The 27,454-nt window shown below is 35.5% G+C and overlaps 2 protein-coding genes across 6 annotated transcripts in view; one reads left to right on the top strand and one right to left on the bottom strand.

Moving 5' to 3' along the window:
• Window positions 1–21,481, bottom strand: part of CRMP (Collapsin Response Mediator Protein) — a 502,151-nt gene extending 480,670 nt beyond the window's left edge. For 3 of the 4 annotated variants that reach the window (XM_081762168.1, XM_081762172.1, XM_081762170.1), the window contains exon 1: window positions 21,325–21,481. The gene's annotated coding sequence lies outside the window, so the exon portion shown is untranslated. The remainder of the gene's footprint in view (window positions 1–21,324) is intronic. The other variant, XM_081762169.1, reaches the window with a different exon arrangement.
• The window catches only part of LOC145688238 (prestin-like), a 342,947-nt gene that overhangs the window by 142,532 nt on the left and 172,961 nt on the right, over window positions 1–27,454 (top strand). The gene's annotated exons all lie outside the window — the stretch shown is intronic.

Genomic DNA, 27,454 nt, shown 5'->3' with positions numbered 1-27,454 from the left:
TAGAGTAATTTCCCGTTTTGGTGACATTTCCTGGCCGCCCCGCTCACCTGATCTTTCATCTGCAGACTTTTTCCTTTGGGGCTACGTGAAGCAAGAAGTTTTCCGAACACGTTGTGCCACCATTCCTGGGTTGAAGGATCGCATCAGAACTGCCGTCGGCAATGTCCCAGGGAATAAGTTACGCCGAGTTAGGGAAAGCTTCCAACGCCGTCTAGATGAATGTGTTGTGCAGAGAGGGCATCATTTGACAGGAGTCATATTCAAAAAGTAATCCACGCATTGGACAATGACTTACACATTAGTAAATGGCATACCTTTAACTATTAATTGACATAAGAGGTAATAAATAAATTACAGTTACTGCCTGATGTTTTTTTAAATATCCTACTATGAACGCTGCCGCACCCTATATATATATATATATATATATATATATATATATATATATATATATATATATATATATATATATATATATATGCTGTGCAGAAATATGCCCTGCAATCCTGTACGTCTTCATCATCAGCAATTTAAAGTAGAACTGTTAATGATATGGTGGCTAACTAGACAGTTACAAATACACTTTTGTAATGGGCATAGAAATACAGTTAGTTTTCCTGCTTCGAAATCGGAAGGTGATGAATAAAGGGTCCACTTTTAGCTATATCGATCTTGAGATTCATAACTGTCTCCCTTGGGTTTTTCCATGGTCACATCAGGCGAGATTCATGATTGGAAAACACACCAACTGTGGTGATATCCTTACAACATTCGTTTACATGTTTAATTAATAATTGTGTGCACACAGAATTGACTCACAGTTATAGCTTAAATTACAGAAACTATGCTAATAAATAAATAATTTTTGAAACATGTTCTACAGTAGCAACAAGTGCTAGTAAAACGCAATAGGAAATAATTTGTTTCAATTTTCTGGTAATGAATTTTCCGATTGAGGAATCATTTCATACTTCAGTTTATTTAGGAAGCGGTGGCTCAGTGGTAGAGCGTTCGCTTCCGGTCCGTGATATATCTGGTTTGATCCCAGCTCTCGCCTTATGGGTTTATGATGGGTAAAGACCGTGTGTGGGGGTTTCCAATTTTTCCCACTTCCCATTGTCTCCTTCAGGCTACACGGTATAAACATCGGATGTAAAATTGAATATTTAATTTCATATTTTCATTGAATTCAGCAAATGTTCAGTATGTGCAAAAGCTTAGTTTAAGTTAAAATTAACGTTAGTAAGTGTGTTCCATATATTTTCTTTTAATTCTTGTTCAGAATAGCAATTAGTGAAATTTGATTAAACCTAAACCCTAATTTTGATGCCCAGAAACTGAACAAGACCAAGGGTGTGCACAGGAAAACAAAATGTGTATTAAGCAAGTCGATTATACCTCCATGCCAAATTTGCTCAAGATATCATGAGTTATGTAGGTTTACACAATATATGGAGCGTTCAGAGAACAAGGGATTCAAGTCACATTACCATGAAAAAAAAAGAAACATATAGGCCTATATATATATTTTTACGCTCCGTTTTAATAGTTAGAAAGGTGAAAACTGGTTTTTAATTTTAAGAGTTATTTACAATATTTAGATATGAAATTTTTAATTACCCCTACTTAGAGGAGATTCACGTAGAGATGTGTTATGAATTATATCCAAAATGACCGACAGTTGCTTGACTACTTTGTGCACTGAGCACCCTCTATACTGATCATGTGACTGTTTCTAACCGACTTCAAAAGAAAAAAAGTTATAGATTTGACCCGTATGTGTGTCAGTGACAGACCCGCAACTAGTCACAGAGGTTTTGGGGTGAAAGAATATGTTAGGGGGGCCAAGTCATTAAAAATTCTCTTACACACAGCTAAATTGTGTTTTTTGTATTAATAATAGCATCTTTCGTTAAGGTCTAGGGGGGCCACGAAAACTTTAGGGGGTGCCAGGCACCCTAACCCCCCTCTAGTTGCGGGCTTGATCAGTGATGAGCAACTGCAAGACCATTGGTCTTGGTCTTGCTTGCAAGAGTCTTTCAAGTCTTGCATTTAAAAAATCTTAAACTTTTCATAGGTAAATTTTACTCTGGATAATAAGGGATAGTAAATTCTACAATGCGACAACAGTAACGGAAATACAATGTATGTTTCTAAATTTAATATAGTTTACCTTCGTGTAAGTATGATGATAGTGTACAACACAGGAGATGGCCTTTATTTTTTTTTCAATGGGTGGCCACACTTCACTATTTATAAATCATAACGTTTCGTAATATTTTCATATTTTTTAACAGATCCAATACTCCACTGGTTCCCAAACTAGGGACGCTGCCCCTGAGACTCACGAAAGAAAATCAAAACGGCATAGACTAATGAAATACCATGAATTGCAAAATTATTTTTACACTCTAAAGGCGTCAGTTTTTTTTTTTTTTTTCCTTTTCAACCACGATTAACTAATCTTTGCATTGAACAAACTTTTAATTGAATATTGAGATTCTGTTTTATTGATTCCGATATTTAGTCTATGGGGCAAAAACATGGACATTCGCAAAAGTGATGAGCAGAAAAATTGAGGCTTTCGAAACGTGGGCATGGAGAAAAAAAGGAGAGGTTTAGCTGGGTTGAACGGAAAACGAATGAGAAGGTGTTAGAAGTAGTAGCAGTAGGAAAGAAAAGAAGAATTTTAGATGTTATTAAAAGAAGGAAGGGGAACGGGTTTGGACATTGGCTGAGGAGGAACTGTATTATGAGGAACGTGCTAGATGATATGGTGCAAGGTCAGAGAGGGAGGGGGCAAAGGAGATTGTAGTTGAAGGAAGATATTAAAACAGAAAATTGCTACGTCAAGACGAAGAACTAGCTGAGGACCATCGTACATAGAAGTTCCTCAGTTGCAGCAAGTGATCTGCCAATAAAGCAGGATAGCTATGATGATGATGATGATATGTTTAGCAATATTGGCCCAAAAACAGAGAGAGAACATTAAAATAATAATGATTATAATCAAACCTGTTAATAGTTTAGAATAATTTGAGTGAAAACTGAAAAGACTCAACTGTCTATGTCAGTGTAAACTCAATTTATATAAATACTTTTGATCGATATTAGAAATACAAAATAACGGCATAAAACTCCAAGTTATTTGAAATAACTGTACAAAATCAGAATCATGTGAATATGGGTTATTTATTGTTGTATAATGTATCGCTCAATCCTCGATGTGCCGTATATCTAAGATAGCTAGAAGTTGTATTGATAAACATTTATTCAACGTAGAAGAATCCGCCCATGAATTCAAACTTGCTGTCAATGCAATAAGTTTTTGTCAATGTCATGAAAATGTTATTTCGATATTAATTTTATGAGCACACATTAAAAATTTTCAACGAATGCTTGAGCCTCGGAGCCAAGACCATACCTATGTAGTAGGCATCTATGGTGTACGGAGTTACCAATGCTCAATACTACATTTCTCTTTAGTTTTGAAAGAACACCACCACTATTTTCTATATGTTTTGAAATGAAATGAAATATTTAGTTTAACGTCCCACGATTATGCATAGAGGCTAATGGAGACGGTGGTAAGAAATGAATGTAATGGTGGAATGAAGAAAGAGAGAGGAAACGGGAAAACCCCGAGGAAAACCACGCAAAGATGTTTATCCATCAAAATAGCTCACATTGCGCAAATTGATATCTGTGTGGCTTGAAAACGAATAATAACTACAGAAAACATGAACAACCGATTCAGAAAACGACATACTGTAGCTATATGCTACAGGAGCAGATCGACTCACACGGATTGCATGAACTGCAGTCCAGCGGCACGTTTACTGAAGCCAAGAAATGCTAGTGAAAGAGGTGAGTTGATTTTTAGTTTAGCGTCTCTTTCAGCAGCGAGGCTATATGAGACGTGGACCTACTAATTAACGTGGAATGCGAACCACATGAGCTCCGCCGGGAATCAAAAATGCTAGTGAAAGATGTAATGATATTTCCCTTCTTTTTTTCATTCTATAAAAAGATTCAAGTATGACCGGTACTTGTGCAAGACCCTTGCGCAAGAGTTTTGGTCTTGGTCTTGCAGGTAGAGTCTTGGTCTTGGTCTTGGTCTTGCATGCAAGACTTTCGCACAAACTGCAAGACCAAGATTCTTGCGCTCATCACTCATGTGTGTGTGCATATATGCATGTATGTACAGTATGTAGGGCTGTACGCGAATATATAACGGTTGGTCATATTTCGATAAGGCTTTCACTAATCGAATAATCTATTCCCAAGGTAGGTTCATACGTATAAACCACAAGTAATTAAAAAGAATATTGATTAATTAATTAATCTATATAGTAAAATACTGGAAAAGTTTATATGTTGTGGCCAATTCTTTTGACAATTATATGTCGGAAACCACAAGCTCTAGGAAGATGCCGTTTTCATTGATCGATTGCAAATTTTGTGTAGATTGTTCAGTTTTAATTGAATATTTAAAAAATTCCCATTATTTCTTTATTACATTTTTATGGGTGCACTAGAAGTATTGAAATGTTAAAAAGTAAAGCATCATATCCTATGAGTTATATATTTCAACACCACCCATATGTATACGGGGTTTGTATATCTCTTCGGCGTTTGTTTCATGGCCAAATGATAATGAAAAATGAAGGATAATCATTTCCCCAATCACAGATGAATCTTTATTGTTTGGGATGTTTTGCCCAATGAACATCACATATCACTGACACAATTAATTGCATGTGTGATGTATTTGTTTGTTACATACTGCATGCAAGAAGAAAGATAACACTGATCATACATGAATTAGAAACTCCAACCGGAAGTAAGTTCAAATCTTGGAAACGGTGCCAGATATTGAATAAAATAATCGAAAAAATATTCCCTTTATAATACCTCTTGCTGATTTTTCTCAAGGACTTCACATGTGTCTGTAAAGGGACATGCACAGATGTTGTGAGAAGTGACAAGGAAATTCATGTTCATATGTGAATGATGTGCTGTGTAGAGAGCACAGGTTCAGCTAGTATCTATCTATTAAAATGCTACAATAGCAACAAAAGCGGTTTTTTTTTTAAAGGTAAGGGATTAGGTTTGTGAAAGTTCTTTAATCATCTATTTTCTTTATTTCATCATATTTGGCTTCATATTAGAACAAACTAACCCCAGCCATTAGAGGGTTACACCCTCTCGTTCGGAAAGGTTTCAATACATTGTGGTGGTGCTAATACATATACAATAGGTGGTCTAAGTGCAATGCAAAACCAAAAGAAATTGAAAAGAAAAAAACACAGAAAATTAGTAGGGAGAAATGAACAATATATAAAGCAGTTCAAGATATCATATTAACGGTGCAAATATACAAACATATATATAATTAAAGAATAAATGTAGTTAGGTATATCATATATAAACAGATATGATAATGATATGAAGTGCATTGACGTCAAAATCACATTGGGAACATTAGTTGAGACACATGAGGGTTAGATCTTCTGTCTCGGGGCGACTCGAGACTGATGTAAGACGTAATGATAGCCCAATGTTAGTGATGAGTGCAGAACATGTGCTAAAATGGAAAAATATGAGGTAGATGATCTCTGACGATGTAAATGTCAAATATTGCTCTCTCTGTGGCGTCCACATTTGTTGTCTGAACATAGATTGTGGTAAGGATGTTGAGCGGTGAGTGCTGATATCGAGATGGAGCATCTGTAAGGGCATCAACTCTTAAGGTATCAAGATAGAGTGGATGAGCATTTGTAACGCGTGATTGAATGTATTTTGTCCGGAGTGTAGCTAGATGATTAAAAATGGTTGGAAAGTCTATGCGTTCGTAGGTCATGTAATTTTTATGTGGTAATCGAATCCGATATGCCAGGCGAAAAACATGGCTTTCCATAATTGCTAACTTCTCATAGAGTTTAGGTGAAGCATGACACCCGGCAATGTGACCAAATGTGAGAAGAGGTCGAAGAAAAACTTTGTATGTCTTTAGTAGGACATCCGCACTTAGTCCCCAGGTCGTACCCGTAAGACGGCGTAGAAGATTTAATCTAATTGATGCTTTTTGCGCCAGTTTTTGAAAGTGAGGTTTCCAGATGAGTTAGGTATGGAATACCACACCAAGATATGTAGCAGAAGTGGTTGGTCGAAGAAAATGGCCGTCAATTGATACACAGAGATTAGCGGGATTTCGGCGTACTTTAGTTCTATGTTTTGGTGGAAGGAAAACAAGGGCTTGTGTTTTCTTCAAATTGACAGTTAATTTCCACTTCCTGCATCAGATAAGAAAATTATCGAGTGTCAGTTGTAGGTTTCTGTTGATCTGAGGCATAGCTTTCGATAGTGATAAAAATGCTGTGTTGTCAGCATATTGGAAAACATACACATTAGGCGGTTGTCTAGGCATATCTGAAGCATATAAGATATATAATAATGGACTAAGTGCGGAACCCTGAGGTATGCCTGTATGAGGAAAAATGGGTCTAGAGAGAACACTTCCTATTGAAACATATGCTATTCGATTACTTAAAAAAGAATAAATGAGACGGATAGAACAAGTGGGAAGTCGAAGTGACTGTAATTTGCACAGCAAACCATAGTGCCATACCTTATCAAAAGCTTTCTCTAAATCCATAAGGACTAGACATAATGGAAGAGCTTCATTGTATTGATTGGTGAGAACCGTTGTTAGGCGTAGCAGTTGGTCGCTAATAGAAAAGTTTGCCCTGAAACCTGCTTGATGTGTTAATAACAGGTCGTGTTCTTTAAGATAAACATGTAGTCTGTTGACGAGAATCTTTTCAAATAGCTTACTGAAGACAGAAGTTAACTGAATGGGCCTGTAGAAAGTAACATCATGAATAGGCTTGTTTGCTTTATGAAACATGCACACCTTTGAGACTTTCCAATGTAGCGGATAATAACCAGTGTTGAGTACGAAATTATAAATATATACTAGCAAAGAAATAAATAGAGGTAGAGATTCTCTCAGCACCCTATACGAGATGCTATCAATTCCTGGTGATGTATTACGTTTCCGCCGAAAAGCGGTATATAATTCAGGAGCGTTGATTGGTCTGGTAAGAGGATGGTTGATGTCGGTTTGATGTGATGTAGAAGATTGTAAAGAATGCATTCTGGAAATATCAATGCCTTCGCTCTGGCATGGAGACTCAGTTGGAGTGAATACTGTTTCTATCATTCGCTTTATCTGCGTCTGAAAGAAGTGGAACATTATTGACATGGAGCGGATATGTTGCAACAGTGTTTTTTCCCGTTAATTGATGAAATTTCTTCCAGTAGCGGGTAGTGTAGCAGGTAGGGTAGTGTAAGACCTACTGTAGCCGGATTAAGACTTCACTTAGGAACTAATATGTGCCCTATCCAAATATCCAAGTTTCAGAATCCTCCAGTGCTTCCGCAACAATTTTTATCGAGGTAGTTCGTGACTACTTCAAATTATACGCCCGTAGCCAAAATCTCTCTATAAAAGTTATTTTGTGAGTGATTTTGAAACATGTATTTTTTGGATAGTGCACATACTAGATTCTAAGTGATGTCTTGACCCGACTATGATAGGTCCCATAGTTTTGGGCTATGTATCTTTAAAGTTCATTTTTTTCATGTTTTTTGCCAGCCTATAACTCCGAAAGGAATCACTTGTGCACCAAGGTTGGACTATACTTTTTTTCTTATTTTGGTGTCAGGAATAACCTCCCGAATGTTGTCAGTATTGTTTTGAAACACCCTATATATACACTTTAATATACGTATACTGTATCTTTGATATAATTCTTGTAACAAATGCTTAGTTAGAAATTCCTCCTAATAGTTTTAAACCAACAATGTCCGTAACAGAAAGATTTCTACTGCATGTATTTATAAGGTTCGAAACCAAACAGAAACTTACTTAGACATTTTCTTGACATAATATATTTTTGTTTTCTAAAATTGTCATATCTTAATATTTTTTAGACTTCTTTATTTTTAGGCCTATAGGCTAATATTAATATTCAAGTGTTGATCTCTCGACAACACACACCAAAGGCATGGGGCTATAAATTCGACTCTGGGGAGTCTTATTTCATATTATTCTTCTTCGATAGTTAAGTCTTCTAACACTCTTCTCCAGATTTATACTTCAAAGTCGATATGCTACAACAAGATCGAGGAAAATCCTAATTGCTATTAGTAAATTACCCGTAGCTTTATGAACAGTTTATGACAACTTCATAAGATGAAAAATGTTCGATAAATATATTTAGACATGTTGATTGAATATTATTTTGTCTTGTAAGTCTTTGCTGATATTTTAGAGCTAAGTAAGTGTCTTTCTTTCTAACTAAGAATTCTCATAAGATAATATAATAAAACCAATGGGTGTTTTATTAGTATTGATTCTCTCTTCAATAGTTTGGCCGTGAGGTGTCCCCATCTGCAATAAAGTACAGTTGGGTTTTGGAAAAAACATTTATCCATTTTTCTTTAAAAAAATGTACTTTTCTAGGTTATAGACTTGCTATTGGTTTAATTATACTAAATATTTAAAAGGCGGCTTCTTTGGAAATTTGATATTTTTATTTAAAGACAAAATATTAGCATATTCTACTTGAGGTTGTAAATTGAAGTATTTTAGAAGGAAAGTAAGGTCCTTGTGAACACAATTGTACGTGGCGGAAGGGAGTTTGGCTTAGTGGTAGAGTGCTTACCTCTGGTGCGCAGGGCCCCTGGTTCGATCCGAAGCCAAGTAAGTTTGTGGTGGACAACATCGTGTCCGTGGGTTTTCTTGCGGAACTTCCGTTTCCTTCCACTTGCTCATTCTACCATTTCTTCCAACATCATTCACTTGCTTCAATCATCGCCTCCCTTATCCAATAAGGCATAATCGTGGGACTTCAAACTGAAAGATTTCAACTCATTTACTACTGTACGTGTAATCAGAGCTTAAGTAGGAACTTAAGTAGGAATCTTGAAAAAGCTCGAAAAAAATCAAAAAGAGTGTTAAGCAGCTAAGTTTGAAGTAAATTAAACGATCACAAATGAATCAATTTTAAATTGGAAATGTATCAAATGATCCTCTTTTCTGCATTCTTCTTGAAGTTTTGTTCTGCATTTTTCTCTGTTCTGTGAAGGAAAGTGTATACACTAATGTATTTTCCTAATTTCACTTGAACCAGGCTCGTACCTTTGAGGATCCTATGGTACAATTAGTACCATACGCGTTTTTCATAGTACATTGCGTTATTTCTCTTCTATTTGAGCTTTTTCGCCCGTTTTTGTTTGTTTGTTTGTTTGTTTGTTTTCCAAGTCCAGAGGCCTTGTGTAAGACATTACGTATGGTTTCAGACCGTCCTGCGTCCAGACATAGGAGGTGATGACGTCATAATCCAAAAATGTCTTTTCTTATTTACTAAGCCTATGTTCAATATTTTTTGGCGGGCTTATTTTTCCACGTAGAAGATTGGAATTTTGCATAAACGTTCAGTCCACCGAGTAGTATTTACCACATTTTTTGTTTTGATGTCAGTGCTAAAACAAAAGGGGAACCAGAGGGGCAAAGGGGTGAAAAAAGGGATATTTTTACCCCCCAAATCCCGTTTTTCGTCATTTTCCCGCCCCACATACATGATGGGGACACGTGAGTCATACCGTCTGAAAGGCAGTTCCATTCTGAAGAGAATGACGGTCGAATCATTATCCTAGGGTAATTAGGAACGTCTCAGGGATTTTTTGAAAAATATACTTCTATATAGGGAAAAATGGGACATGGTGGGTATATATATATTTTTTTTTTTGGCGGGCTTACTTTTGCTCCTAGAAGATTGAAATTGTGCACAAACATTCAGTCCACCTAGTAGTTATTCTCAGATTTTTTCAGATCTCTGCATTAAAACAGGGGGGTCCAGAGGGGGAAAAATTTAGAAAAGTGATTTTTAGACCAAAAAATCCCGTTTTTTTACGATTTTCCCGCCTCACATACATGATGGAGACACGCGAGTCATACCGTCTGAAAGGCAGTTCCATTGTGAAGAGAATGACGGTCGAATTATTATTCTAGGGTAATTAGGGACGTGTCAGTGAATTTTTTTCAAAATATACTTCTGTATAGGGTAACATGGGGAAATTTCTGCATTTTTTCTGGCGGGCTTATTTTTGCACCTAGAAGATTGAAATTGTGCACAAACATTCAGTTAACCGAGTAGTATTTAACAGATTTTTTTTTAGATTTCTGCGTTAAAACAGGGGGGTCCAGAGGGGCTAAAAGTTGAAAAAAAGGATATTTAGACCCAAAAAATCCCTTTTTTCTGGAATTTCCCGCCTTAGATACATGATGGAGACATGTGAATGGTACCGCCTGAAAGGCATGTTTATTCAGAAGAGAATATGGTGGACACATGTCCCTAGGGTAATTAGGGATGTCCCAGGAATTTTTTTCCCTGAGATCATAGGGTTTTGTGGTAAATTGGGGCATTGTGGGAAATTTTGATAAAATTTCTCCCGCCCTTACTATTCAAGATAGAAACTTGAAATTTGGCACACACATTCAGTATACCAAGTACTATTTACCAGAGTTTTTTTTTAGATGGCTACGTTCACACAGGGGGGTGGTCCAGGGGGAACCAAAGTTCGAGAAAAAAATTTCCCTCCGAAATTTTCACTTTGACATTTTTCTCCCGCTTCTGGTATATGGTATGAGCATGCTAGTGGTATCATTTGAAAGCAAGCTCTATTCTGAAGAGAATGAGGTATGAACCATAATCCTAGGTTAAATAGTGACGATACAGTAGCTGCTTGACTGAAAGTCTAAAAAATAGCCCAAAAGGCCCGGATCCGGAAAGGGTTTTAAACACTGATACTTACAGAACAGGCAAGATAGCTTTTAGAGGAGAAGCTTGAATTCATCTTACTTACATACTTGGCTGCTTTTCAATATTATCCAAATAGGTATCAAAAATTTTAAATGGGTTGATGGTGGTTACAGGCGGGCTGAGTCCCCCTACCCACTCCCTAGCTACGAACCTGAATTGAACACATCACTGATGTTATTTCCTGATTTACTCAGATTAACCATGCCGCTGGAGCTACAGCTGACACACCTCGTTTTACACAGCAACATATATCACATGAATCATATTGAAGCTAAAGTGATGTGTGGCCAATGTATTGGATCATAACTCTATTTGTTCCGTCTCCCAACACTGCGAGTTTGCTACGAGACTTAGAGTAGCTATTGGATTACTTTGTGATGATGATTCAATCCAGAAAGCCTGTGTCATCACTGCCTGAAATCACTACTTTGCAGTTTGTTGCATCTGTGGACAATTCTGTAGAGAGGATGAGGTATAGAGTATTTACAGACATTAGAGAAGTTTAATGATTACTACTCAATTTAAGAGAAATTAAAGGCTTTAAACAACTATTTACATATATTATTAAATTTGCGTTTGGTGGGTATTTAGAACGTGATAGATTAACTTATTACTATGTATTTTCACTCATAAGGACCAATGGAGAATGATGTGTTGGCCTCCACTGAAGGTTCCTTTATATCATGTAACGGACCATTCCGTTATAGTGAATGTTCTTTTATTTTATTTACTGTTTTATGAAATGTTAGTTTTGTGAACTCCTAATTTTATTCCATCAAAAATGAGAGAATTGTTGATGCTACGTTTATCTCACTTGCTTCCTCTCTTTCCTATTTATTTTCCAGTTGTTACATGCATAATATGATGAATTTTCTTATATAAACTAAGTTGTTATGTAGGGATCAAAATAATTAGAATTCCAAATTGTCAAGATGACGTTTGTAACGTAATATGATAATTGCTGAATTTCAGCATTCGAGAAGAAAAAAACGACAAATTCATTATTATAAAATATACATCTTCAGATTATGTTTTCTTATATTGTTATGTCATTAAGCTAATATTAATTTGAACAGTTCTTTTATCAACAGAAGGAAGATTTATTGCAAATATCCTTATATTCTATTTATTGGTGTAGTAAAAGCTAACATGATGTCGAGATTAGTACATATATTCTGATAGAAATGAAATAACGCTATACTGGCACATTAGAATAAGTAGCAGTGTCACATGTTCATCACATGAAGGAGTCAAGCGTTTGTATGGCGTAATATTTTCTCAATTAATATTGAAACCAAAAGTTTTAGTATATTAATACCTTCTGGATTTAGTAGAGAGAGTAGAGTACAGATGGAATATTTTCTTCAGACTCTTAATCGATTGCATAAGGGTGTCTTTTTCTCTATCTATTACCTTTTTTACTTTATAACGATCAACGTTAAAACCGAAAGTAGTTGCTTGCTGCCTTTTCTGGTTAGAACAGAAATGGATATATTCTTGAAACAACTAATTGGTTACAGAAAACAGTTTCACTTTATCTATTACTGCTTTTACTAAATAGCGATCGCTGTTAAAACCGGAAGTTTGATTTGTTCCGCTTCTGTGTAAATATAGAGTTAATAGATAAGATGGCACCTATTCTTAGGACACTAAATCGATTCAAAGAAAATTGCTACTTGCTATCTCGTACCCTTTTTGCTCCATGTAGAGTTATATAAAAACCGGAAGTTGTAGTAGATTTTAATCAATATTGCTTGTAGTAGAGTGTTAAGAATAGAGACATTTACTTCTCTCTATCTGTTACTATTTTTGCTCTATAGTAATCAACGTAAAAACAGGACATTGTTGATTTCTACCACTTCCGGGTTGAGTATAGACTCCTAAAACTAACTTGATTCCCAACTTTTGACCCTGCACATTCTCACTAAATGTAGTGGTGATCCATCAACAGTTCTTGAGATATCTTGTCCTCCACAGAGTCGGGTAACTACACGTAAAAATATTTTCTACGTGATGCGTAAAACACACGTAAAATATATAAAATATGTAAACTGTGTTTAAAAGAACTAGAAATAGTCTTCAAATTAATATAAAACCGTTTCCGTGCAGGTTACTCTCTGGCTTGGCACAAGGAAAGAGCTTTAAAATCTCCCTTCCAAATTTGTACAGACTCTCCCTGGATTTCAGAATGTTATAAACTACTATATTGACTTCGTCAAGTAGCATTATCTGTATAAATAACAAATACAATTGTTATGATTTGTGGTGCGCATTATTATGCTTGGAAAACGCATTTCTTAATGTTTTTATTATATAAGAACAAATTCTCGCGGTCTAAACCTCATTTCTCAAAATTTCGCGTGGCAGGAATCTCGCTCCAAAAATCTTGCGTGGTGAAAACCTCACCGCCCAAAATCCCGTTTGTCCAAAACCTCCCGGGCCAAAATCTCTCCCGGATAAAAAGTCGCAGCTCAAAATCTTGCCTTGTCAAAATCACACGGACCAAGTCTCGTTGGGCCAAAACTCGCAAGCCGAAATCTAGTACGGATAAAATTTCGCCATAACAATACAGGGTGGCCCAAAAGTAGGAATACAGTCCCATACTGATCAACTCATTGCTTTTTATATCATTTTTTATTGCCTTCCATCAGGTAGGCTTAGTTTCTTTATTATTTGTTCTTAATGTCTGTCTACTTATATCTTAAGCTCGGAACAGCCAAAGGAAATGAACTCATAAGCTAGAATATTATACTAGATAAATGCAGGGTGTATACCTACTTTTGGGCCACCATGTATAGCTGTATAATAGTTTCTGACGGCAAAATAATAATAATAATAATAATAATAATAATAATAATAATAATAATAATAATAATAATAATAAGAAGAAGAAGAAGAAGAAGAAAGAAGAAGAAGAAGAAAATAAAAATGTATTATTCTAACCATCCAAACTATATAATCAATGTTTCATGTCAGTAGGTGGTACTACACACACAGTAAATAGACACGGTATATCGTGAGTGTTGTTATGAATCTATCACGGAGGAAAGATAAATGCGTTTGATACTAAATACTTACTGCCTTACAAGACGGAACAAAAGAGAATAAAGAAACTTATTATTTATTTAAATAATGAAATCACACACTCAAAATTGTATCTCTTGTAATTGTTTATGTAGCTATGTAAATACAAATGTGTGGAAAATATTTGAATCCCCCTTCTCTCTTAGAATACGCATTTCAATGAAAGTATAATGATAATAATCCATAAGATACTCTACTTTTGGCATAAATTTTGGAACACCCTACCCCCATAGAATACAAATGTTAATCAAAGTGACATTATAAAAACCTACATTATCGTAGATACAATGTTACAAAAGTTATTTCAAGCGAGTCAGCCGTTTTCCCGAACTCGAAAAATGCTATGAACTCGACACTATTCTTGGTCATTTTGGATATTTTATCTTTCACCCTTTCTCATAGGATCCCCAAAGGTACGAGCCTGGTTCAAGTGAAATTAGGAAAATACATTAGTGTATACACTTTCCTTCACAGAACAGAGAAAAATGCAGAACAAAACTTCAAGAAGAATGCAGAAAAGAGGATCATTTGATACATTTCCAATTTAAAATTGATTCATTTGTGATCGTTTGATTTACTTCAAACATAGCTGCTTAACACTCTTTTTGATTTTTTTCGAGCTTTTTCAAGATTCCTACTTAAGTTCCTACTTAAGCTCTGATTACACGTACAGTAGTAAATGAGTTGAAATCTTTCAGTTTGAAGTCCCACGATTATGCCTTATTGGATAAGGGAGGCGATGATTGAAGCAAGTGAATGATGTTGGAAGAAATGGTAGAATGAGCAAGTGGAAGGAAACGGAAGTTCCGCAAGAAAACCCACGGACACGATGTTGTCCACCACAAACTTACTTGGCTTCGGATCGAACCAGGGGCCCTGCGCACCAGAGGTAAGCACTCTACCACTAAGCCAAACTCCCTTCCGCCACGTACAATTGTGTTCACAAGGACCTTACTTTCCTTCTAAAATACTTCAATTTACAACCTCAAGTAGAATATGCTAATATTTTGTCTTTAAATAAAAATATCAAATTTCCAAAGAAGCCGCCTTTTAAATATTTAGTATAATTAAACCAATAGCAAGTCTATAACCTAGAAAAGTACATTTTTTTAAAGAAAAATGGATAAATGTTTTTTCCAAAACCCAACTGTACTTTATTGCAGATGGGGACACCTCACGGCCAAACTATTGAAGAGAGAATCAATACTAATAAAACACCCATTGGTTTTATTATATTATCTTATGAGAATTCTTAGTTAGAAACAAAGACACTTACTTAGCTCTAAAATATCAGCAAAGACTTACAAGACAAAATAATATTCAATCAACATGTCTAAATATATTTATCGAACATTTTTCATCTTATGAAGTTGTCATAAACTGTTCATAAAGCTACGGGTAATTTACTAATAGCAATTAGGATTTTCCTCGATCTTGTTGTAGCATATCGACTTTGAAGTATAAATCTGGAGAAGAGTGTTAGAAGACTTAACTATCGAAGAAGAATAATATGAAATAAGACTCCCCAGAGTCGAATTTATAGCCCCATGCCTTTGGTGTGTGTTGTCGAGAGATCAACACTTGAATATTAATATTAGCCTATAGGCCTAAAAATAAAGAAGTCTAAAAAATATTAAGATATGACAATTTTAGAAAACAAAAATATATTATGTCAAGAAAATGTCTAAGTAAGTTTCTGTTTGGTTTCGAACCTTATAAATACATGCAGTAGAAATCTTTCTGTTACGGACATTGTTGGTTTAAAGCTATTAGGAGGAATTTCTAACTAAGCATTTGTTACAAGAATTATATCAAAGATACAGTATACGTATATTAGAATGTATATATAGGGTGTTTCAAAACAACACCGACAACGTTTGGGAGGTTATTCCTGACACCAAGATAAGACAAAAAGTATAGTCCAACCTTGGTGCACAAGTGATTCCTTTCGGAGTTATAGGCTGGCAAAAAACATGAAAAAAAATGAACTTTAAAGATACATAGTCGGGTCAAGACATCACTTAGAAACTAGTATGTGCACTATCCAAAAATACATGTTTCAAAATCACTCACAAAATAACTTTTATAGAGAGATTTTGGCTACGGGCGTATAATTTGAAGTATTAATTTGAAGTACTCACGGACCACCTCGATAAAAATTGTTGCGGAAGCACTGGAGGATTCTGAAACTTGGATATTTGGATAGGGCACATATTACTTCCTAAGTGAAGTCTTAATCCGACTACAGTAGGTCCCATAGTTCTGGAGCTATGGACCTTTACAGTTCACATTTTTATGTTTTTGGCAGCCTATAACTCCGAAAGGAGGCATTTGTGCACCCTGGTTGGTCTATACTTTTTGTCTTATCTTGGTATTAGGAACCACCTCGCAAACGTTGTCGGAGTTGTTTTGAAACTTCCTGTATATATATATAATAGATAAATACAGAGAGGAAGAAAGAGAGAGTATTTGTGGTATGTGTGAAAAGTTTTGGTTAATATCTGGATAGTGAGGATGGTAGATTTTCATCTTAAGAATTACGTTTTTTGAAGATTGAAACATTTATTAAATGAGGGTAAAGAATTTATGTTAAGTGGATACAGGAAAAAATATCTACTGATATTATATTTGGACACAGAAGTGGTTTTAAATGCATTTTCAACTTTGAGACTAAGAAACAACAATTACATGCCAATAACCTTTGAATAGTTGAGTCTGGAAGCAGCAACAAGTACCCCATTTAAATTTTGTTTTCCTACATAGTATGATGGTTAAAGACTAACCAAATCATGCTAGCAATGAGAAAATAATAAAATACATAATATATAATCATGTAGTATTCCTTACGTGTTTAGTATACAGCAATAAATACACTTCTTACTCTTTCCTACTGGCATCCCTGCTAGTCTACTGCCTAGGGGCACGGTAGGTCAGTGATAGAGCGCTTACGTTTGGTGCGTAGGTTCCCTGGTTTTATTCCTGGCCAAGTAAGTTTGGATGGACAACATCGTGTCCGTGGGTTTTCTCGGGGTACTCCCGTTTCGTCCCACTTTCTCATTCCACCAAATCTTCCATTATCAGACGCTTGCTTTAATCATCGGCTCCCTTAACCAATAGGGCATAATCAAGGGACATTAAACTCAAAAAATTCATTTCATTTTATTTCTACTGCCTAGCGCGCGTACTTATGGTGAACGGGGTCCCTGGATCAATTCCCGGTGGGAGAGCATTGAACGGAATACGATAGTTTGGATTCCACCTTAAACTGAAGTCCACGTCTCTATACAGCCTCGGTGCTAAAAGGGACACCAAACTCCTATCTCTCCTGTTTCATGTTTCACTATCTTTACACACCAATTTTGAGGAAAATTCTCTCTACTAAGAAAGTAAATTGAAATTAAATGTCTAGCTTTACATCATACGATTTGAACTGTAAGCTAAGTGAGACAAATGACTAATGAAAATGAGCGATTATGAAATAAATGGTAAAGTAAGAATGTGGGAGGAAACGGAGAAACCCCGAGAAGTAACACGGACACGATGTTATCCATCACAAACGCACACAGTCTGGGATCGAGCCATTCATTTCTTGCACAAGAGGTAAGAGTTTTACCACTCAGACGCCATGCCTCCATAATAATAAAGCAGTTTGGGTGGTTTAAAAAAAGGGCGTACTCATGGATTTGCATCAGACGTGCTTCTTCTCAATCTTCAAAGTGTAATCGGGAAGAAATTGCATTTTAAATCATTTGAAATGTACACGAAGCTTTTGCTTCTCTCTCGCGTCCTTTTTCCTTTTTTCTTTTAATTTTTTAAGACAATCCCCTTGATTCATGTTTCTAGGTAAAGATTTGTTTTAGGAAACTTTATTGTTAAAAGCATAAATATGTTTTTCGTAGTGAATAATTTCGCCTTACACAACACGTCGAATTTATTAGACCGCTTTCCTGATTGAAATACAGTCTGTTTTAAAAATGCCGAAGTCAATTTGATTTTCTTCTCTTATCTTTTGAGCAATAAAGAAACCACAGATCGTTATTTCATATATTAGATCTTTGTTCGAATTAACATTTGAACGACATAGTCCAGTCCAGGCCACTTTATGTCTTTCTAACAGATCTCAAAAAAAAGTAACGGTTCTCAATTCGACCCGTTTTCTGTTTTCTGCGTAGCAATCTGCGAAATGAATGTAAATTTGCACTGCAATTTATAAATTTTGTATAGATTTTTTTTACAGCATGGGGTAATGGAAATTATCTGTCTATTTTATTTATATCTGAGGCAATGGTTAAAGTTTGGTATTTCATTCATTCATTTTAATGCTGTACCTCCCACGATACTAATCGTATTACAACACAATTTTGACTCTTTACGTGATATGTACTACAGAGTACATTGGGTGGCGAAATTGGTCATTTTTTCTCATTATATTCTAAGATATTACGGTTCGATACCCATATTTGAGGCTCAAAATGTGGAAACCTTTGGATTCTGGAATTTTGTTCAAAATACTGGGATCCGTGAGCATAACGAGTGTGATACGTACCTAATGCCTATTACGTGTGCTACCTACCTGTCTTTGAATGCCTCTGATATCTTCATTAGTTCCGAAGATCCAGAGATATGCGCCTTGAAAGTAACGTATACGAAATAGGAAAACCATATATATGTGTGTATGTGTGTGTGATGAGCCTTTCACATAGACGTAGAACTACCAAAGTTTGTACAGACAGAGCTTCAATAGATTTAGTCACATATGAAGCCCTTTTCTCGATTTTCGGTCCAGGGTGTTTGATTTGGTAAGAGTGAAAATGTATGCAAAAATGGAAAGTATAAATACTAGAAACGACGGATATTTGTGGTGAGGGATTGTAGTGTAGTGTCTCTTAATGTAGCGAGATTATATGAGAGGCCTACCTAGCACTTAGCGGGGAATCCGAGCCACATAAGCTACTACCTGAAATCGAACCCAAGTCTCCCGCACTAAAGGCACGTATGCTAACCATCGACCTGCGAGCGTGCTATCGATGAATATTAGTGTCAAATCCATACTTTTCGGACTCGATGAGATAGTTAGTGACACTGTCTAAGTAATAACATGCCCAAAATGTTCCATGGTGCTAAACTCATAAGGCCTTAGCAGAGTCGTTTTGACAAATGATTAGCGTCATACTAAAGGCATGACTACTGCAGGAAACATATGTTAGTCAAACTCTTTAGTATTGCACTAATTATGCGTCAGAACGATTCTGCATAAGGTTCATAGTGTTTACGATCATTAAGCTGATTGGTGATTGTCCTGATGAGATTTAAGTCCAAGTTTAGGCAAGAACGAACATGTCAGTTGGCTCGGAAGCTGACAGAACCAACGCCAAAGGCGTTGTTCTTCACTATTTTTTCTATTTCACTCATATTGACAGGGGCAGCGTCAAAGGCATATTTTACTAACAGCAACAGGGGAAGCGTCGAAATCTTTCCTCTTTGTTATATATATTTCACTCATTTATTTATTTTCAAATACGACATATTGGGAGATCCAGGTACTTCAGCTAGTAATATATAAAAGATCGCACGTGTGTGTGTGTGTGTCGTCATGTCTGTGTGTGTGTATGTGTCTATCATTAGATTTTAGAATAGAAAGGAGTCACGTAGAGCCACCAAACTGTGTACACATATTGTTCTTCAACAGACCTAATCGCGTACGAAGCTGTTTTTAAATTTTTGATTCCAGATGGGGATTGAAGAGTTGCACTTCCTTGTAATCAAAAAGTTCAAAATGTCTCAGAAGCTCTTAAGTTAGACAACCCATACTACTTAACTACCTTGCAGGTTACATACTGTTCACTCTGTATGATATACATATGTTCATTTCTTGATTCCAAGTCAGCTAATTTTATTTTATTTTACTTTACAAAAGTTCTTATTATCAAATTTATTTCCTCAAGAAATGAAATGAAATCTTTAACGTCCTTCGCTTATACCCTACGTAGGGTAAAAGAGATAGATAATAAATGTATGTAAATAGATGAAATGACTGATGGAAACGATAATGAAATTAAAGATGAGAATATCAGGATGGACACGGTGTTTTCCATCACGATTTCACATAATCTCGGTTCAAATAAAGATACCTCCACATTATAAGTGGGCGTTCTCCCACTGAGCCACATGGCTTCATTTCCTTGCAGCAACCACACCTGTCCGCAACACACCACATGGAGTCGGACAAATAATATGTCAGTTTTGACTAATTTTACGTATCAAGTAGTCAAAACCTCAAATCGCAGCCTCCACCAGAAATAAATATTATCTCGATAGTGTTCTTTTTGTGAAAGAAATACAATTTTCCTCGAACTAATATTAAAATTGTCTGCATATTGCTAGTAAAAGTACTTAAACTATCGTCTGCTCATTTTGAAGGTGTTGATATAAAAATGTAATGTATAGAGTTAATATTTACTTTATATGGTGACTGTACAAATAAAATTCTTGACGTTATCAATTGAGGTGATTACAGTATACTTGATTTGATACTAATTACACAATATTACATACTAATAAACTTAAAAGATGTTTGATTAAGCGTAAAGATAAGCCATTATAGATGATCATTAAGATTTTAAACTTAAAACATTACGCCTATAAATATCTTTTTTTTTAAATCAACTGAATCCACAATAAAATTTCAAACTCTTTGTGCGTATGTGTTTTCTCTCTCAGTCCAGAAGATACATGTGGAAATAGTACTTCTTCAAAACTGTCTACTTCGTAAAAGGAACTTTATTAATGTCCTATAGTCAGTGTGAAATGATGGTGGTTTGAAGAATAGAATTTCTACTTTTCCTTCTATAGGCCTATATTGAGATCATACACAAAATATAAATTACAATAATCAATGTTCATGGTTTGTTGAGGGTATAATCGAGAAAATTACGATAGATAAACATTTACCCATGCGCACAAACATAATAGAAATGTCATACTAAAATAGCAGGTATACAAAACATTTTGAGATTTATAAACAATTACTCAAGGATATATATATATATATATATTTTTTTTTTTTTTTGCCAATATTTATATGAACAATACAATTAATTTTGTTTTCAATAGTTCTGAATACAGTGGCTAATGAACGATTTAAACTCATAGTAACTGAAGAAAATTAAAAAGGCCGGTAATCTGTCATGCCAAACAAAACACACAGCATGCGCTGTTCGCAACGTGCAATCTAGAGGGGGCAGGAGGGAGATGTATACCGTAAAGTGGTTTTTGCAATGTAGTACTCAAGCGTGCACTGAACATCATAATCAACTAGTAGTCACGTGGTGGGTCAAAGGTCACGTACCTGAGAGGCAGCTGAGATGACCGTGAAAGTTTCTTGTTGTCACCGTCAGATGGAGACACGCGACTCGTGGTGTTCTTCACACGCACACGCCGCAATAGAAGCAACTCAACGCCGGGTTCACGTGTCGCCCACTACCGTCTTCTTCAACAGGGTGCTTTTTCGCAGGGGGGAGGGTTTTACCGAATGGTCCAAGAGAGAGGGGCAATGATGCGGGAGAAAACATATCCTCATTCCCGGGCCCGTCAGTCAGCTGGTTCCATCACTAGCGATCGATGTTAGCGCCGCGCAGTGGTGCAATATGGCTGCTTCAGTGAACTGAAAGGAGATTACTACTAGGCTTCAAAAAGACAAAATAAACAACAGAACAGAACATCTTTTAATTTGGGAATTTTATCTATTGTTTAGTTTCTTCCGATACATCACAATATTATATACATGAAGATACAACATAACTCTTGCTATAATCCAAAGATAGAAAGAATCTTCAGCTCCTGTGCAATTACTACTGCAAAGGAAATGTAATATTTGTTTTCAAGATTTTATTTATTTTTGCAAGTACATATTGAAGTGTACAGCCATAATTTACAAATAAACATTACTAACAAATCATTTAAAGAGGAGGCAGATTTATTGAAAACGTGAACGTAAAGTCTCTTCTTCCAGAGAGGTCTTATTTTCCTCACGCTTACATATACCTTATAATACATTATTGTTACCAGGGCTAATGGAACGTATATGGGAATACACGGTTTATAATCACCTAGTTCAGTGTATACACATTTCAAATTTACGAGAAAAACTGAGCGCATACAGCGGTGGGTTTGGGTACGCGCTATATTTTTGATACGAGTAAGAAACCTTTTTTGTTTCTAAGGTCACATTCACAATGTTCATTTCATAAGAAGGCTGCATATTATACTTTTGAATAGACGTATTTTTAAAGTCATTTTACAGTTATTAGTTAAATAGTTACATTAATAATTTACAAGAAAATGTGCAATACTATAACATATTGAAAAAGGTAACTAACAAAATGTATCATTCATTTACCTTTTTTTTTAAAAAAAAAAAAAAGAATAACATTTCTTGTGTATCATATTTCTTATATTATTTAGCATTTTTCAGAACAGAACAGACACACGTTACTCAAAGCCTACAACGTTGCGACACACCTATATTAATACAATAACACAGAAAAATCCATTATCCGAACAGCGGTATATTGTACAAATATACGGGATCCATATGTTTACTACGGAATGTATGTACTGCGTTTCTCCCGCTTAACAGGTTGACTGCCAAGGTGATTTGAGGGTATTCGTGCCAAGAGGCCAATACAATTTCTTCTTAACTTTTGGCTCGATTATGGATAGTTATATCCAGTGATGTAATGCTACTTTTTTTATCTAAGTATACGCTTTATCCCTTGTTACACACACACACACACATATATATATATATATATATATATATATATATATATATATATATATATATATATATATATATGCGGGGTGTTTCATAATTCCTATTACGGGCATTGAAGTTTGAGTGTAGACACGAAAACAAGTAAAAAAAAAAAAGGTTTTTGTACTGAAGTCGAAAGCGGCGTCCTTTCCTAGTTATGAGCATCTGAAAGTGCTGAAAATTGAATCTTGATCATTAATAGCGCAAAGACTTAATAGTGTTAGAAGCAGCAGTATGGCGAATTTCAGACGAAACCATACTTGCATTTTCGAAAAATATCACATTCAAAATATTCAGGAAATAACGAAAGATTTAATTAAACCTTGCCCCATTCAATCCACAATTATCTATAAGATCTTAAATTAATTTGTGAAATTCTGTATGTACTTTACCCATTCTCTTGAACTTGGTATTTCCTGACAACACATGTGTGTTTCCTTTGAAATTCACCATACTGTTTCTTCTAACACTATTAGTCTTTGCGCTATTAATGCTCAGTTTCAATTTTCTGCACTTTCCCGCGCTCGTAACTCTGAAAGGACGCAGCTTTCAACTTCGGTATAATAAACTTTTTCGCTTGTTTTCATGCCTACTGGCGGTTTATATTTTTGAACCGCATTCTTTTAACCAAATCATTTTAAATAAACTTTTCTTTTGAAGAAAGTAATTGAGAACACAGTTCTCAAATGAAGGAATACTTTATGCTTTATTTGGGAATATTATGTTTTATTATGCTCTTAAAGATATCAAACTTGCATACACATAAGTAACTGTCACAACTAGAAATAAGGTACCAACCATGAGTGAAATATTCTGTTATGCATTTTTAGGTTTTATGGTTGCCCTACCAATCAATGTTTCTTCATTTAATACTAATGAAAAATCGGTCCTTATATTTATCAGATAGTTATAGCTTCGAAATTATGGAATATCCTTGATTAAAGGCAACTCGCACTGGCTCTCTGCGAGCATCGGTTGCAAAACAACCTGGATATGTGTATGAGGTAACATACACAAAAATCTTGATTGAGAGCTGCATTTTGGAGAATAGTTGTCGAACCACGTAACATTTCAATCAGAGACTAAGAAAATGATTACCTTCAGTATTATAGATTAATTTAAGACCTTATTTGGTTCTCTGCGATAAGTAGATAAGGCTGTAGAAGTGGTTGTACTTCTAGTTCAAGGCCAAGTTATGGCTGAATTAAGCCTTGGTGTCAAGTTAGTATCGGTACTCCCATATAAAACTTTAATCCAATAATTTATTTCGATTCAAGGCTTAAGCTTCCCGTCAGCAGCGATTCAAAAAGAAAAAAAATCACTTACGACAATCTTACCAAGCGAAGTAGCTCAAGTAGTAGAGTTTTGGCTTCGCATTCAAGAGGTCGTGGGTTCGATTCCCGCTGCCAACCATCCTGACCGGCGTCCTCTTTTGTTTTCCTCAGTCCCATCAGGCAAATGCCGGGATAGTATCTACTCAGCAGGCTGACTGATACCTTACCAAATCCTGGGGCCGCGATGGCTCAGTGGTAGAGCCTTCATCACTGCGGCATGGGTTCGATCCCAGCTCGCGCCAAGTGAACTTTGTGGTTCACAAACACCATGTGCGTGGGTTTTCTCGGGCTTCTCCCGTTTCCTCTCACTTTCTTCCAGGCCTGAAACCAGCCACAGAGGTTTGGGGGGGAATGAATATGTCAGGAAGGCCAAGTCATTAAAAATTCTCTTACAAATATCTAAGTTGTGCACTTTGTATTGAGGTCTGGAGGGGCCACGAAATGTTTAGGGGGACCAGCCCTCCTAGCACCCTCTAGTTGCTGGCCTCCTTTCTTCATTTCACCATTTTCAATCATTTCTTGTCATCACGGTCTCCTTTATCCTAGTCGGCAGAATCGTGGGACGTAAAATTTAAAATTTTCAGCTTTTCCTTCCCAAGTCCTTTCCATTGTTATTGTTGTTAGATGTCCAGTATAAAATGGCTTCCGAGCAGAGCGGTATGTGGTGACCGTTAAATAAATAAAATGAAACAAATACGCATACTGGAAGAAAAGGAAAAACAGACAAAGGCAAAAACTGCTCTCCTCCTAAAAGTCTTTCTAAAAGAAATTAAAGATGTAAACTATAAACAGTGGGAGCTTTTCCACTTTATAATTTCAAATTCGAATTTTTAAGTTAGTTTATTTTTATTAAAACCAAAGAAGCAAATAAGAAAACCTGCAAATCTAGCTCCTCTAGGTAGATTACAAGTTCCGTGATCAGACATTTTCTCAGATATTGAAAGGTATTTTATTACTGCTTATTAAATCATTAAATCTGGAGCACACTGTGGGACAAAAGGATTTGAAAAGGACGCTGCCTAGACTTATAAGCTGATGTACTATTCCAGCATTCACTTAATCTGTCAAAGAAAAGCTTGAAAAGACCAGTGAGGATGGCTGCCTATCGATTATTTTTTTAAAAAATAGAATTATTCGAACAACTGTCTCCAGCGAAATTTAAAGGTGGGGCCGTTTACACAGACGTAAATTCCAATAATAATAATAATAATAATAATAATAATAATAATAATAATAATAATAATAATAATAATAATAATAATAATAATAATAATAATAAGTTCAGAAGGTGTGAAAAAGCCTTTTGCAGATCAGCTATCGTACGAGAAATTTTTCTTCATTCACAACAGACCAATGTGGGAATGGTACCTAACTTATAGGCCCCAAGTAGTCTCATTTCCGAAGGACGTTATCTCTTTGATATCTTCGTCATCAAGCCGGAGATGCCATAACAACCTTTATAATGTGAAATAAATAAAGAAAGAAACTTACGTCTCTCTCTGAAGTGAAAGCGCAACACTTGCGGTATCGACATTTGCAGCACTTCGAGTATCAACATTTGTGGTACTGGGACTTTCGCGGTATTCAAACTAACTTCTTATTCTCCAAGCTGAGAGAGATATTTTCGGGAGTTCAGTTACACGATAGGCACACAGTATCAACTGCTACACAAAGATCAAGTTTTACCACATTGGTGTAGCCATCAAGTTGTTCTAGTGGGGAATATATGCCTTTTCAGAGGACTCTGGTTTTTTGCATAATAAAAGCAGACTAAAAATCTTTCAGAATATGAAACTATTATTAACTTACCATACATACATGCAAACCTTTCTCACGCCACTTAAGAAAATGTAAACGCAAATATAATGATCAATTATACAGAAAAAGTGAAAGAACAGTTACTAGGATACAGGTAAATACATCTGAAAGATATAAACAAATGCTTGTTTGTGATTGGGCCGAAACTGGGAAATGTAAATAAATTTTTATCTCAGATTGCTCGAACGCCTGACCATGATACTTAAAGGGAACTTCTATAAATAGTTATATTTTTTTGTATACTTTTCCTTAACAGTTTTCCAATAACTATTTGCCAATGATTACTCAGAGTTAATTTAGATATTTGTAATTACACGTAAATATTACGGAATTATCCAAAGAGCAACTTGCTAGCGGAGTGATTTGTCAAAAGTTACTTATTTGGGATACAGTTGTACATTGTTATGAGCATATTTAGGAATTTTTTGCCAGATCTAGCTCGGAATAAGTATAAGAAACAGTCAAATTTAACGTTTAATGAATTGGTAATATGTTTATCTGATGTATAATAGAGTTCAATTGGTACACTCCGCATCAAAAAAATTGCGACAGCTAACGCCGTGCAGCTAGGCCTCCCATGATCGTGTCTCGTAAAGAGATCCTCCCTCTCTCCTCTTTTCTTCTCTCCCATACCAAAATTAGCTAACAACATGAACGCAATTCTACTTTCAAACTACACATGTATTAATTTCGATAAAATGAAATAACAAAACCGAGAAGAAACAAGATTCATAAATTGATTTAGGGAGAAAATGAAGCACACACAATGAAAAATTGAAACCAATGGATGTCTATTACACAGAGGTTCAGAAATAAGGCAGAGAGAGAGAGAGAGAGAGAGAGAGAGAGAGTGAGAGTAAGAGAGAGAGAGAGAGTGAGAGTGAGAGAGAGAGAAGGTGAGAGGAGAAGAAGTAAAAGAAAAGGGAGAAGAGATAAAAATATGAAATTTTAAATGTATTAAGAAAAAAAACTAACATTATAAAGTTCCGTTACCAGAAATCCAACAGTACTATAGAAATAACGTTTGATTTTATATATTTTTTAGAACTATTCGTATATATAGAGGACGCTTGAAACATTCATCAAGTCACTTTCATAAAGGATTGCATACTCAATTTCCAGTAGAACTATAGATCTCAGAGACACATCTAAGATAAAGGCAAAAGTATAACAAATGCTTTGTTTCCGCGTGGTTCGGTTGTGAATTCGGTAGCGCTCATTGGACGTACTGATTCAAAATACGTTCTAATAAACCCAGTAGGTAGCGTATATCATATCTTCCGTTCCAGACTACTAATGCAAAGTGAACAAAAAAGAAAAAAACGAAAAGAAAAAGAAAGAAAGAAAGAAATGAAGAAAGATAAAATTGAATGAGTGCTATTTTACTGCTAAATTATTATCAGAAATATTCTACAGAGCGTTCAAAACCCTCTATACACCTGAATTGTCACATACTCAAAGCAACGAGAAAATTATTTTACTCAAAATGTATTATATTTTATGGCATAAAA

This window comes from Thermobia domestica, chromosome 6 (assembly GCF_964235325.1).
Source record: "Thermobia domestica chromosome 6, izTheDome1.hap1.1, whole genome shotgun sequence".
Classification (NCBI taxonomy): Eukaryota; Metazoa; Arthropoda; class Insecta; order Zygentoma; family Lepismatidae; genus Thermobia; species Thermobia domestica.
Note: the sequence above shows the minus strand (reverse complement) of the source record. Positions and strands in the feature narration are given on the sequence as shown.